The 13128-nt window shown below is 34.6% G+C and overlaps 2 long non-coding RNA genes across 2 annotated transcripts in view; both read left to right on the top strand.

Annotated features, from left to right (window-relative positions):
• LOC128295393 (uncharacterized) overlaps positions 1-5986 on the top strand; it is a 54563-nt gene extending 48577 nt beyond the window's left edge. Inside the window, exon 3 of the long non-coding RNA XR_008285857.1 lies at positions 5786-5986. This is a non-coding gene — a long non-coding RNA (uncharacterized LOC128295393). The remainder of the gene's footprint in view (positions 1-5785) is intronic.
• On the top strand, positions 707-2863 carry LOC128295396 (uncharacterized). The gene is made up of 2 exons (XR_008285858.1): positions 707-1256; positions 2393-2863. It is a non-coding gene; the product is annotated as an uncharacterized LOC128295396 (long non-coding RNA).
• Positions 5987-13128: the final 7142 nt, after the last annotated feature.

Genomic DNA, 13128 nt, shown 5'->3' with positions numbered 1-13128 from the left:
AAAAAAACTATGGTTGTTGATTGGTTAGCCAAATCATGTTCCTCTAATAAAATTACATTTAAATTACTCTTAAAAAGATAAATTTGACCATTCTCATGGAAAAATAAAAAAAATAATTACATCCTGGTAGTAAAACTTCAATTATTGGGATCTAATTATGGCAATAATATTGGGTCCCTCCATCATTTTCTTTGATCAATGTGTCACTAAAATAGAGGCTAAACAAAAGCAAAAAGTAGGAGAGTTCCTAACAGCAAGAGCAAACGTAAAAGGTGATATCTATCTATAATAATATATATGAGTAGGACTTTAGAAATATTTTAAACCGGAGAGAATACTTTCTATTCTTTGTATTATTAAATTTATATTTAAAATTATTAATTGAGTGAATTTTAGCTTAATTAACATAGATATTATTGTCAATGCAGGATAATATAAGTTTGAGTGTGTTAAAACTTATTATTCTTTTTATTATAGGTTGAGTAGAGAGTATAAGTAGTTTTAAATATTTTCTTAAAAAGAAAAATATAATTGAAATATATAATGAAATTATCTTACAAAATTATTCACTCTTTATCTACTTATTGTTTTTCATAATTTTTTATAGAAAAAATTATTATTTATTTTATTATAAAACAAATCTCACATTGAAAGAAATTTAAAGAATTTTAAAAGACTCGGGAAAGACTTGTAACAGTCCACATGAAATCAAGGAATATAAATAAATCCACCTTCGCATAGCATCTCTCAAGCCTCCACTCATTGCAAATTTCCTACTTCATTTCCTTAAAAAACTTTTGCCTCCTATCATCTCTTGTTTCTTAGATTCTAGAAATGGGAAAGTTTATATGGTTGTGTCCAATCCGTAGTCTCCTCTTCGTGCTGTTCTTTCTTTCTGTAGTCGATTCTTTTCTGAGTTTGTCTTCCTCTTCTCTTAATCCTACCCTTTTGTGTCTACCAGAAGACACCTCCGCCTTGCTCCAATTCAACAACACTCTATTCATTTATGAATCTGCTCATGATTTATGTGCATATCCCAAAACAAAATCTTGGAATGAAAGCACAAACTCTGCACATGGGAGGGAGTCACTTGTAATAAAGTAACTGGTCAGGTGATTAGCCTCGACCTTAGTTGCTCTATGCTTACCGGCTCACTTTCCCCAAACACCAGCCTTTTTCGCCTTCAAGGGCTCAAACGACTCAACCTTTCTTTTAGCAATTTCAGTGGTTCGATTCCATCTGGGTTTAGTCAGTTAGTAAGTCTGACTTATCTTAATTTTTCTGGTTGTTCCTTCTCAGGTTCAGCTCCGTTAGATATTTCTTTGCTATCAAAATTGATTTCACTTGATCTTTCTACAAATGATTTGAAATTTGATAGGCAGAGTTTTGACATGCTTACGCGCAACTTATCTAAATTAGAAAATCTTGTACTTGACCTGGTAAATATGTCTGATGTTGTGCCTACCTCCTTCATGAACTTGCCTTCACCTCTAAAGCAGTTGGGGATTAAGTTTTGTAATTTGAAGGGGAAATTCCCTACAGAAATATTCCAGTTCCGGTACCTAGAATATGTTGATCTAAGCTTGAACTCTTTGATAGGTTACCTCCCTAGCTCCAATTGGAGTAGTCATCTCAAGTACATTGACCTTAATTATAATCAATTTAGAGGGTCAATTCCTGCATCCATTGGAAACCTCACAAAAATCACCTTTCTGGATTTATCTAATAATGAATTCCAAGGTCAACTTCCCTCTGCACTTTTCAGCCATAAACAACTTACTGATTTAGTGTTATCAAACAACAGTCTAGAGGGTTTCCTCCCGACTCATGTACGCGGATTTCAAGATCTAAAAGTTTTGTGTTTAAGTAATAATTTGTTAACCGGTGCAATTCAATCTTGGCCTTTTACTTTGCCTCTTTGGAAGAGTTAGACCTCAGTGGTAACAGGCTCTCTGGTCCTATCAACCAGATTCAAAAGCCTAATTCAGTTCAAAAGGTTGATTTGAGCTACAATGAAATCCATGGTGAAATACCGAGTTCGTTCTTTGATCTTGTAAATCTTACTGAACTTGATCTTTCATCAAATAATTTTAATGGTGTAATCAACTCAGTTATGTTTTCAAAGTTAGAGAATCTTTTAACACTTGATCTTTCATCAAATAGTTTTAGCAGTGTCATCAGGTTAGTGTGCTTTCAAAGCTAAAGAGGCTTATGAAACTTAATCTTTCAAACAACACATTGTTATCATGGAGTACTGACAGTGGCTCTAACACTACTTTTCAAGAGCTTGATACTTTATACTTCTTTTCTTGCAACGTAAGGCAATTTCCAAATTTCTTACGATCAGCTAAAAAATTGAGCCTTATCGATCTTTCTAATAATTCAATTCAAGGTTCAATTTTCAAGTGGGATTAGAAGGTTGGGAACAATTGTGTTGGAAATTGGCCTGCATGCAGCATGTGAATTTCCAACATGTCAAGAAGCAGCCAGAGCCATGTATGCAGCTGTGAAGAAAAGAGATTAAACTGTTGTATTATTACTGGGTGAAGTATGCATCTTGAACCAGAAAAGTTGGCTTCCATGCAGCTCATGCAGATTCATGCACACAAGAATTCATGTACATAAGTTGTCCGGGTAAAGAACGTGCAATAATCCATGTTCTCGGTTAAAGTGCGTGCAACTGAAGATGTTAATGCTACTGCTTCATCTCAGTTTCATTTTGTTACCTTTTAACAATATTTTTATAATTTAGTTCATTTTGAATTATGTTTGAATGACAAGTTGATGTAACTTAATGGTCAAAGAGCTAGTTACCAACTTTGTTTAAGTGTGCAAGTAATATCACCTAGTTCCAATGTAATAAGTGGAGTTAGGTAGTGTTTAGGTCAAAATTATATACTTCTACAATTACTCAAAATTAAAAATAGTTAGATCTAAATATATTATATGCCACCTTCACGTTGGTGTAAAGGTGGCATCAAGATAAGTAATTACTTAGACTCTAAAATGGTAAAACTGTAATTTAATTTTTATAAAAAATTTAAAATGTAAGTTAATATAATAATAAATGGGTAATTATTCTATCCACTATTAGAAGAGTAAAAACAAAGTAAAAAAACTTCGTCTAAATTAATTAATGATAAGTGCTTTTTTAATTATTTAATTATTAATTTATTATACCTTCAAAATAAATGGCATTTGTAACGCCCCAATTTTTGGGAATTCTGTAAATGTTAGCATAGGTTTAATTATGTTTGTGGGCCTCTAGAAGGCCCAAGCTTAAGATAGAACCTGGTAATTTTAGTTAATTTTTGTTCCATAAGAAAAAGGGAGTGAAATTATGAAATAGGACTTATGTGAAAATGTTTGAAAATACTATAGGCTAAATTGAAGTGGCCAAATAAATAGGAGTGCAAAATAGGAGGATTTGCATGACAAACCTCCCATTTTACATGAAGTGGCTAGCCATCATGTTGTTGTAGACAAAATGTACACTTGATATCCATAATTTATGGTACAAATTGATACAAATTGATAATATGTTAGGCATGATAATAGGTTAGGTAAATGTTCCATGATAATGGGTTAGGTAAATGTTTCATGATAATGGGTTAGGTAAATGTTTCATGATAAGAATTTCATGTCTTTTGTATTAAAGAATTAAATGGATGAAATATGAAGTTTTATTAAAAGAAAAAGGGGTGAAAAGAACAAAGTTTTGTCCATCTTTGTTCATCATAGCTGAAAGTTAGAGAAGAGAAAGGAGAGGAGAAAGCTCTTGAGTATTCGGTCATTAGGAGGAGGAAAATTGAAGGTAAGTTCTTGGTACCTTGCTTCTATTTTGAGGTTCATGAGTTCTTCTTGATTCTACCTTAACTCTTGAAGTATATTTTGATTTTTAGTTGTGTTGTGAGCATTTAGTCATGAATTAAAATGAAGGAAATGATTGTTGTTTCATGTTCTTTTGATGAAAAATGGAAGATATGTGAAGTTGAGCCAAACAAATGAGCATGAATGTGCCTTAGATGCTAAAGGGAAAAATCAGCTAACATGTGCTTTAAAATGATGAAATGGAGATTATGCTTAAGTAAAAATCATAGATATGTGATGATTGATTGGTGATATACATGTTTAAATAACATGCATGCAAGGTAGGTGTATGAAAGAGTGATTTGGTAATAAATCTGCTTGGGACAGCAGCAGTAACGTGACTTTGGAAAATCACCATAAATTGTGGGAGATGAATTAGAAGCTGAATAAATTATGTAATTAAAGCTTATTGAGTCTAGTTTCTAATGAAATAAACAAGAACATATTTTGAATTCTGTACAATGAGAAATTTGATTTGTAATGAAGAGTGGTCAGATTAGTCAAACAGTGAAACATGGGAAACTTTAAGAAAAATCTGGTATTGATTGGCCATACCAAAAATTCTGAAAATTTTATGGATAAAAGATATATGAGTCTATTTTCAGGGAAAATTAACGGAACTTGATTTGGAGTTTCGTAGCTCCAGTTATAAATAATTTAGTGACTGTTGCTCAGGAAGACAGCTTGCAGTGAAATTATGATTATGTGGTAAACATTGACAAAAATTTGTTAATGAGTTGCTTATTGATTTCTTATAAGCTTACTATGATCTGTAGGTGTGGTTGGCCGAATATTGTAAGGGGTTAATACGTAGTTTGTATTTGAATAGTTAGATTAACGTGTTAGTAATCCAATTGTAGGCGGTTCGTGTGTGGATCTCGTCAGCATATCGTCGCAAAATGTGTGTAACTAACACCTCTTTCTTAGTCTAGATCGGCAAAAGCGAAATGCCGAAATGCCGAAAAACGGTATTTTGTAGATTTATGAAAAGCGAATGCTCGTGAGGTAAATCGATTAATGTTTTTGGTAAGTTGCAATGTTTGGACCGCAAAGTGCATGATTTCTATGCCCTCGATATTTTTGGGCTTAATGGGCCAAAATTGGAATGATGGGCCAACTGCCCAATTCGTAAGAACCCTCAGAGTGATTCTGTTAGTACGTGAAAAGTAGGAATATGCATGAAAAACCCTAAAATAAATAAATTACTGAAATACCTTTAAAAGTGGAAAATTTACAGTTTTACCCCTAGGAGATAAATTACCGAAATACCCCTAGGGTTAAATTGACCTAAATGCATGTTTGACTGTTGTTATTTACTGCATGCCATGTTGTTATTATCTGATGCATGGGACTGGGATATTGACGGAGGAAGTACTGAAAGTGGCTTGTCCACGTACTGGAGGCTTTGCCTCAATTTACTGTTAACTGAGCAGCAATGCTGCAACTGTGGAGTGTTGGGCTGGGTGGGTTGAGCTATCCCCACATGGAGTGTATGGCTGGTACGGGTGGAGTGTAGTGGTTGGTGGGTTGAGTAGTCTCCCCAAATGGGCTTGCATATGTTTACTGATGTTGCATGTATTTTGAAATGGGCCTATGGGCCATACTGTTATCTGAACAAGGGGTTAAGGCTCGGTTTATTGTAATCTGAAAAGGGCTCTGGCCTAGTACCACTGTTACCCAAATGGGCTTGCATATGTTTACTGATGTTGCATGTATTTTGAAATGGGCCTATGGGCCATATCATTATCTGAATAAGGGCTAAGGCCCGCTTTATTGTAATCTGAAAAGGGCTCGCCCAAGACCATCATACTGAATGGGCTTAGGCCCAATAGGCTTGAGCTGACTTGGGCTTTGAAGGGGTTTTCCTTACACACTGAGTTTCCCCAAACTCACCATTTTATTTTCATCCATGCAGGAAATCCCCAACCATAGTGGGCTTGGAGTTGTGAGGGAATTCGGAGTGGCCACCCGTTCTGAAAGTTTGATTTTCTTCTGGTGAACTGGACATCCTTTTATTTACATTTGAAGTTTTTGGGCTTTTAAATGTAATAAGACCGCTTAATTATTTTTGATGGTTTTAATATGTATTACTAAGATAGGTAATACTTATATTTAACTGTTGAAACTGGATAGCTTTAGGCGCGTTTTCAAAAACAACAGTTGATTTCAAAATAACACGACAACAAGCAAAGCTTCCGCAATGAAAGTATTTTTCCAAAATTAATCACTTTTCCTAAAAATGACTTAATCAAATCGGTTTTCCTAGAAATATCCATGACATTAAGGTGTGGCAATGGCGGTATGCATGTCTAGGATTGGATCCGAAGGAGCTTGGTACTTAGCAATCCGATGGACTCACCACCTCTTTTCCGGTTTCCTACCGGTGCATAGCTTCCATTCACTTTAACCCTTAATGAATTAATCTTTGAACATCAAGTACGATTTTCGGACTTAGAAAGGAATTTTTTTACGCTTTTGATGTGGCATGCGGATCCGCCATAACTTCGGGCGGGTTTGGGGTGCTCTGAAGATTAACCTAAACTTATTTGTGGAATATTTTTATTCCGTTAACAATATATAAGATAATTATTCATAATAAAATTATATTATAATCTTCTCAAAATTTTATAATTTAATTTCAACTTCAATTAATTTTTTTAACTTTGTCCCTATTTATTAATTAATATTATGATATATGAAATATATAAACATAAATTATAATTAAAAATAATTTATTAAGTATTTAATATTATTTTGGTATTAAAATATTTAACTTAAATTAAAATACAAATAAAATAAAATAATTTATAATAACTCATTATTAATATTATGATATATGACTAAAGAATTTAAATAAATTTTAAATAATTAGTATAAATTATTTACAAAATTTAATTCAAATATATAAATTGTATAAATTTACACTTGCTTGAAAATTTAAATTTAAAACTGATTTGACTTAAAACTATTTATTTACTGTTGCTTTTAACTTTAAAAAAAACAAGGATTTATGAAAGCATTTTCGAAATCCAATAATAAATTGATCCTTGTTTTCAATCTATTATGCTTGACATAAAGAAATTAATTGGCCTAAATTACAAAATAAATATTATTTGAGTTTTAATTTAATGTGTATTCCATATAAAATAAAGTGTGAATAATAAAATTTAGATTATTGACCTTGATTTTTAATTTTAAAATAAAATTAACAAATATTTTTTTGATTGTACAGGTATAATTCCATATCAAATCGGTAATTTGACACGTTTGAAATTTCTTGATTTATCCAATAATTCGTTAATAGGTATTATATATCATTTCTTAATTCATTTTTTCTTTATTTTTATTTTTTCTTTTTAAATTTATTTTTATCTAATTTATATATGTGTAATTATCAATGCATAAAAAAACAAACAAATAAAAAACTTCACAAGTGAGTCTAAAATAATTACAAATACTTTTTTAATTATTTAATTATTATTTTATTATACCTTAAAAATAAATGACATCAAACTAAACTTATTTATGAAATTTTTATTCCACTAACGATATTTAAAATAATTATCCATAAAATTACATTATAACCTTCTAAAAATTTTATAATTTAATTTTAACTGCAATTAATTTTTTAGCTCTGCCACTATTTTGTCAAGACATTTATGATTTGAAATATATTGAATCTGAACATTTGAATTTCTTCTATTTACCCAGTGATAATTAGTTAAGTACTATATCCCATTTCTTTAATATATATTGAATTTTTATTTATTTCTTAAATGAAATTGTTCAATTTCTACCTTTTTTTTTTTTAGAAAATACAAATTTGTTAAGTATTGTGTACTTGTGCATTTCATTAGTGGTAAATTTGCTTTTGAATCATGCCATCATATGATGGTTGCCTTTCTTTATAATAATATTGCAGGTGTAATCCCACACCAAATTGGGAATCTTCTCAATTTGGAACAATTAAGCATTCCTTCTAATCTGCTAGAAGGGCCTCTTCCGTCATCCATCGGTAATATAATACGTTTGACAAGTATTCAATTATTCAAAAATTCCCTAACAGGTATTATATAATATTTCTTCAATATATATGTGTTGTTTCAACAGGGTCGGAAGCGTGTAAATTATTGTACTAAAAAATCACACAAAGTTCAATTCTCAGGGAAGAGAGGTGGATCACAAGGATCTCTTAAATACCAAGTCTTTCCTTAGTCAGAATATTCCTTCTATCGTAATTTAATAGGACAATTAAATACTACTATTATACCCTCAAATATTGAAAGAAAAATAGGACAAGAAAGAACACAAGAATTTTAACGAGGTTCGGTAAATTATACCTACGTCCTCGGGCACTAACACCAGATGATAACTTTACTATCTCCAAAATATTACAAACAAATAGAATTCATTAAGAATTCTCAAATGGGAGAAGAGAGAAAACTAAGAGAGAAAGATTGGTTGGGATGGTTGAAATGAGAAATGGTTAGGCCTATTTATAGTTGAGGTTCAGGGACTAACTTGCAAATGGCCTAAAAATTAGGGACCAAAATTGCAATTATCCCATTCAACTTTAAACAACTTACCTACCACTTTTTTTCTTTCGGTGCCACTTGCACCTCCCATTTTTGACTTTTCAACACCCCTTTTAATTTGACTTTTCAACAATCTCCACCTTGAAGATTTGATTAGGATAATCACATCTTCACACACTTCCTTCAACTCCCCAAATTCGATAAAGCTATCTTTTGTAGTGCCTTCAAATGCGCTCTCGAGCGCTATACACCTGAAGGTGCTCAAATTCTCAGGATGTTAATCAAGTTCAAACAATGATTAAACTTGATTGTTGTTACCACCTTGGTCATCATATCTGCGGGATTATCTGCTGTCGGAATCTTCAAGTAGAATTTTTCCTTTTCAAAGACTTCCCGCACAAAGTGATATCTTACGCCGATATGCTTGGTTCTTGAATGATAGACTTGATTTTTCGCTAAATGAATAGCGCTCGATTGTCACAATATAAACTTATGTGACTTTGAACAACTCCCAAGTCTTTCAACAATCCATTAAGCCAAATAGCCTCCTTAATGCCTACAGAATCGCCATATATTCGCCTCAGTAGTAGACACACCATCAGAGACGCAAGGTAGACTTCCAACTCATGGGGCTTTCAAGAGTAAACAGATACCCGTAGTTGAACGACGTTTATCTAAATCACCAGAAAGTCGGAATCAACATATCCAACTACAAACCGACCAAGTGCTTCATCCTGTTCAAAATTAAACCAACATCTACGGTTTTTCAAGATACCGTAGAATCCATTTCTGACTTGCCAATGTCCTTTTCGAGGATCATGCATATACCGCTCACAACTCTAACAACTTGTGAAATGTCGGTCACAGCGTACACACCATCAAGATACATCAAACTCCCAACTGCATTAGCATATGGGACTTTTGCCTTATATTCTCTTTCTTCTTCGCCGGAGATAATTGAGCACTAAGTTTCAAATGAGAAGCAAGTGGGGTACTTACATGTTTTGTGTTTTCATTTACACTAAAACATTGTAATACCTTTTTCAGATATTGCTTCTAATTTAAACAAAGCTTGCCTCTCTGTCTATCTCTACTTATCTCCATGCCGAGAATCTTCTTGGCCTCACCTAGATCTTTCATTTCGAACTCTTGATTCAACTGAGCCTTCAGCTTATCTATCTCTTTTTGGCTCTTCGAAGCGATTAACATATCATCAACATACAAGAGTAGATAAATGAAAGATCTGTCATGCAGCTTCTGCAAATACATACAATTGTCATATTTTCTTCTTGTGTACTTCTGCCTTCTCATAAAGCTATCAAATTGCTTGTACCACTGCCTCGGGGATTGCTTCAATCCATATAGCGATTTGTTCAGCTTACAAACCCAATTTCTACCACCAGCATCTTTGTATCCTTCGGGCTGAGTCATATAGATCTCCTCTTCTAACTCACCATGCAAGAAAGTCGTCTTAACATCAAGTTGAGCTAGCTCCAAATTCAACTGTGCTACCAAGGCCAACAAAATTCTAATGGAGGAATACTTCACAACAGGGGAAAATACATCATTGTAGTCAATTCCCTCCTTCTGAGCGTAGCCTTTAGCTACCAATCTTGCCTTGTAGCGAACATCTTTCTTACTAGGAGATCCATCTTTCTTTGCGAATACCCACTTGCATCCGATTGCCCTTTTACCTTTCGGTAATTGCGCCAACTCCCAAGTATTGTTCTTCAGGAGAGATTGCATTTCTTCATCCATGGCGCATTTCTATTTGTCACTTTCTAAGCTTTGCATTGCTTCTTGATAAGTGACAGGAATATCATCATCAACAACGGGAAGGGCGTAGGCCACCATATCAGTAAATCAAGCAGGTTTACGAATTTCTCTCCGTGGCCTTGCAACTGCAACTGGTTCTGGTGTACTTAACGGTTCTTGGGTCAGAACCTCTTCAACCTCTAATTCCTCCATTATGGCTAGAGAATTAGACTTATTAACTGGGCAAATCCCCATCTGCTCAAACTCCACCTGTTTTGGAGTACACTCCACCTGCTGTGGAGTATCGCTCGTCTGAATATCTTTATCTCGCTACCTTTTCAATGTGGCGATTCATCAAAGGTAACATCTCTGCTGCAGATCATTTTCTTTGTGTCTAAGCACCAAAGACGAAATCCCTTCACTCCAGAAGTGATTCCCATAAAGAGAGCTCTCTTTGCCCTCGGATCTAACTTCGACTCCTTCACATGGTAATATGCAGTGGATCCAAACACATGTAAGGAATCATAATCTGTAGCCAGTTTTCCAGACCATACCTTCATAGGAGTTTTTCTTTCTAATACAGATGATGGCAAACGATTAACAAGATGGCCAGCGTATGTCACAGCCTCAGCCCAAAATTGCTTGCCCAACCCAGCATTAGACAACATACATGAACTTTCTCCAGCAATGTTCGATTCATACGCTCTGCCACTCCATTCTGTTGTGGTGTATCCCTAACTGTGAAGTGTCGAACAATACCATACTCTTGGCAAACATCGAAGAACGGATCACTTCTATATTCCCCTCCATTGTCCGTCCTAAGCCGCTTGATTTTCTTGCCAGTCTGGTTTTCGATCATAGTTTTCCATTTAAGAAAAACTCCAAGCACTTCATCCTTAGTTTTCATGGTATACACCCAAACTCTTCTGGAAAAGTCATCAACAAAAGTAACAAAGTAGTGTTTTCTTCCCAACGAAAGTGTTTTGGAAGGCCCCCACACATCTGAGTGAACATATTCCAAAATACCTTCTGTATTATGGATAGCAGTACCGAATTTCACTCTCTTTTGCTTTCCCAGAACACAATGCTTGCAAAATTTTAATTTGCAAGCCTTTGCACCTTTCAACAATCCTTACTTTACCAGAATTTGCAAGGATTTTTCGCTGGCATGTCCCAACTTCATATGCCACAACTGCATTGAGTCCAATTCTTTGTTGCCAGAAGCTGCAGCGACTGCTCCAATAACTGTACTACCTTGGTAGTAATACAAGTTATTTTTCTTGATGCCCTTCAATATCACAAGTGCTCCAGATGTCACTTTCAAAACCCCATCTCTCATAGTAACAACTGAACCATTGGATTCCAAGGCTCCTAATGAGACGAGATTTTTCTTCAAACTGGGCACGTACCGAACATCAGTTAGAACTCTGATTGATCCATCTTGATTCTTTAATTGGATTGAACCTATCCCAACAGTTTTACAGGCATTGTCATTTCCTATATAAACAACTCCTCCATTTAGCTCAACTAAATCAGAGAACCACTCCCGGTTAGGGGACATATGATAGGTACAACCCGAATCCAATATCCACTCATCTGAATGGAACGACGATGATGATGCAACCAGTGATAATTCAGAGTCACTGGTATCATGCTTTACAACACAAGCATCTACAACAGCTTTTCCCTTATTCTTCAACTTCGGACAATTTTTCTTCCAGTGGCCTTTCTCATGACAAAAGGCACATTCATCTTTCCCGAGTCTAGACTTTGACTTTGATCTCCCCTTCTGAGTTTTCTTCCGAGTGTATGAACGACCTCGGACTACTAAAGCTTCTGTATCTCTGATTGAGTTTTTCTGTTTGTCATTCTTTCTCTGTTCATAATCAGTATAAGGCCGCATGACTTCGCTCGAGAGATATATCACTCTCGCCATGAAGTAGAGTAGTTTCTAGGAACTCAAACTCCTCGAAGTGACCCCAACAAGATCAAAGCCAAATCTTCATCTTTGAATGTCTCATCCATATTTAGCAAATCAGTGACTAACTGATTAAATTTGGTGATGTGATCATTCATTGTGGTACTTGGGACGTAAGTGAAGCGAAACAGTCTTTTCTTCAAGTGGAGCTTATTTTGACTGTTTTTCTTCAAAAATTTTTCTTCAAGTGCCACCCACAACTTATTTGCAGAAGTCTCCTTTGAAAAAGCATACCTCTGCTCTCGAGAAAGGCATGATCGAATTGTGCCACATGCCAACCGATTGATCGCCTTCCAATCTTTCTCCTGACATCATCCGGTTTCTCTTCATCAATGGCAATGTCTAGACCCTGCTGAAAAAGGGCATCTAGAACCTCACTTTGCCACATACCAAAATGGCCCGTGCCATCAAAGATCTCCACGGCCAATCTTGCATTTGCAATTGTCGGTCTTGTCCACATGGACGATGTTGAAGCTCCTACACCAACCGTTTTCTCCATAATCTTTCAATATACCTAAGAAAATCTTTTTGATGTGGAAGATCAGTTTAAACCGCAACCACAGAGCATACTACGATTAACCTTCGACTCGATACCACTTGTTGTTTCAATAGGTCGAAGCGTGTAAATTATTGTACTAAAAATCACAAAAGTTCAATTCCGTGAAAGAGAGGTGGATCACAAGGATCTCTTAAATACCAAGTCTTTCCTTAGTCAGAATATTCCTTCTATCGTAATTTAATAGGACAATTAAATACTACTATTATACCCTCAAATATTGAAAGAAAAATAGGACAAGAAAGAACACAAGAATTTTAACGAGGTTCGTAAATTATACCTACGCCCTCGGCACTAACACCAAATGATAACTTTACTATCTCCAAAATATTACAAACAAATAGAATTCATTAAGAATTCTCAAATGGGAGAAGAGAGAAAACTAAGAGAGAAAGATTGGTTGGGATGGTTGAAATGAGAAATGGTTAGGCCTA

Source organism: Gossypium arboreum, chromosome 1, assembly GCF_025698485.1.
Source record: "Gossypium arboreum isolate Shixiya-1 chromosome 1, ASM2569848v2, whole genome shotgun sequence".
Lineage (NCBI taxonomy): Eukaryota > Viridiplantae > Streptophyta > Magnoliopsida > Malvales > Malvaceae > Gossypium > Gossypium arboreum.
This window is presented reverse-complemented; position numbering and strand designations above follow the sequence as displayed.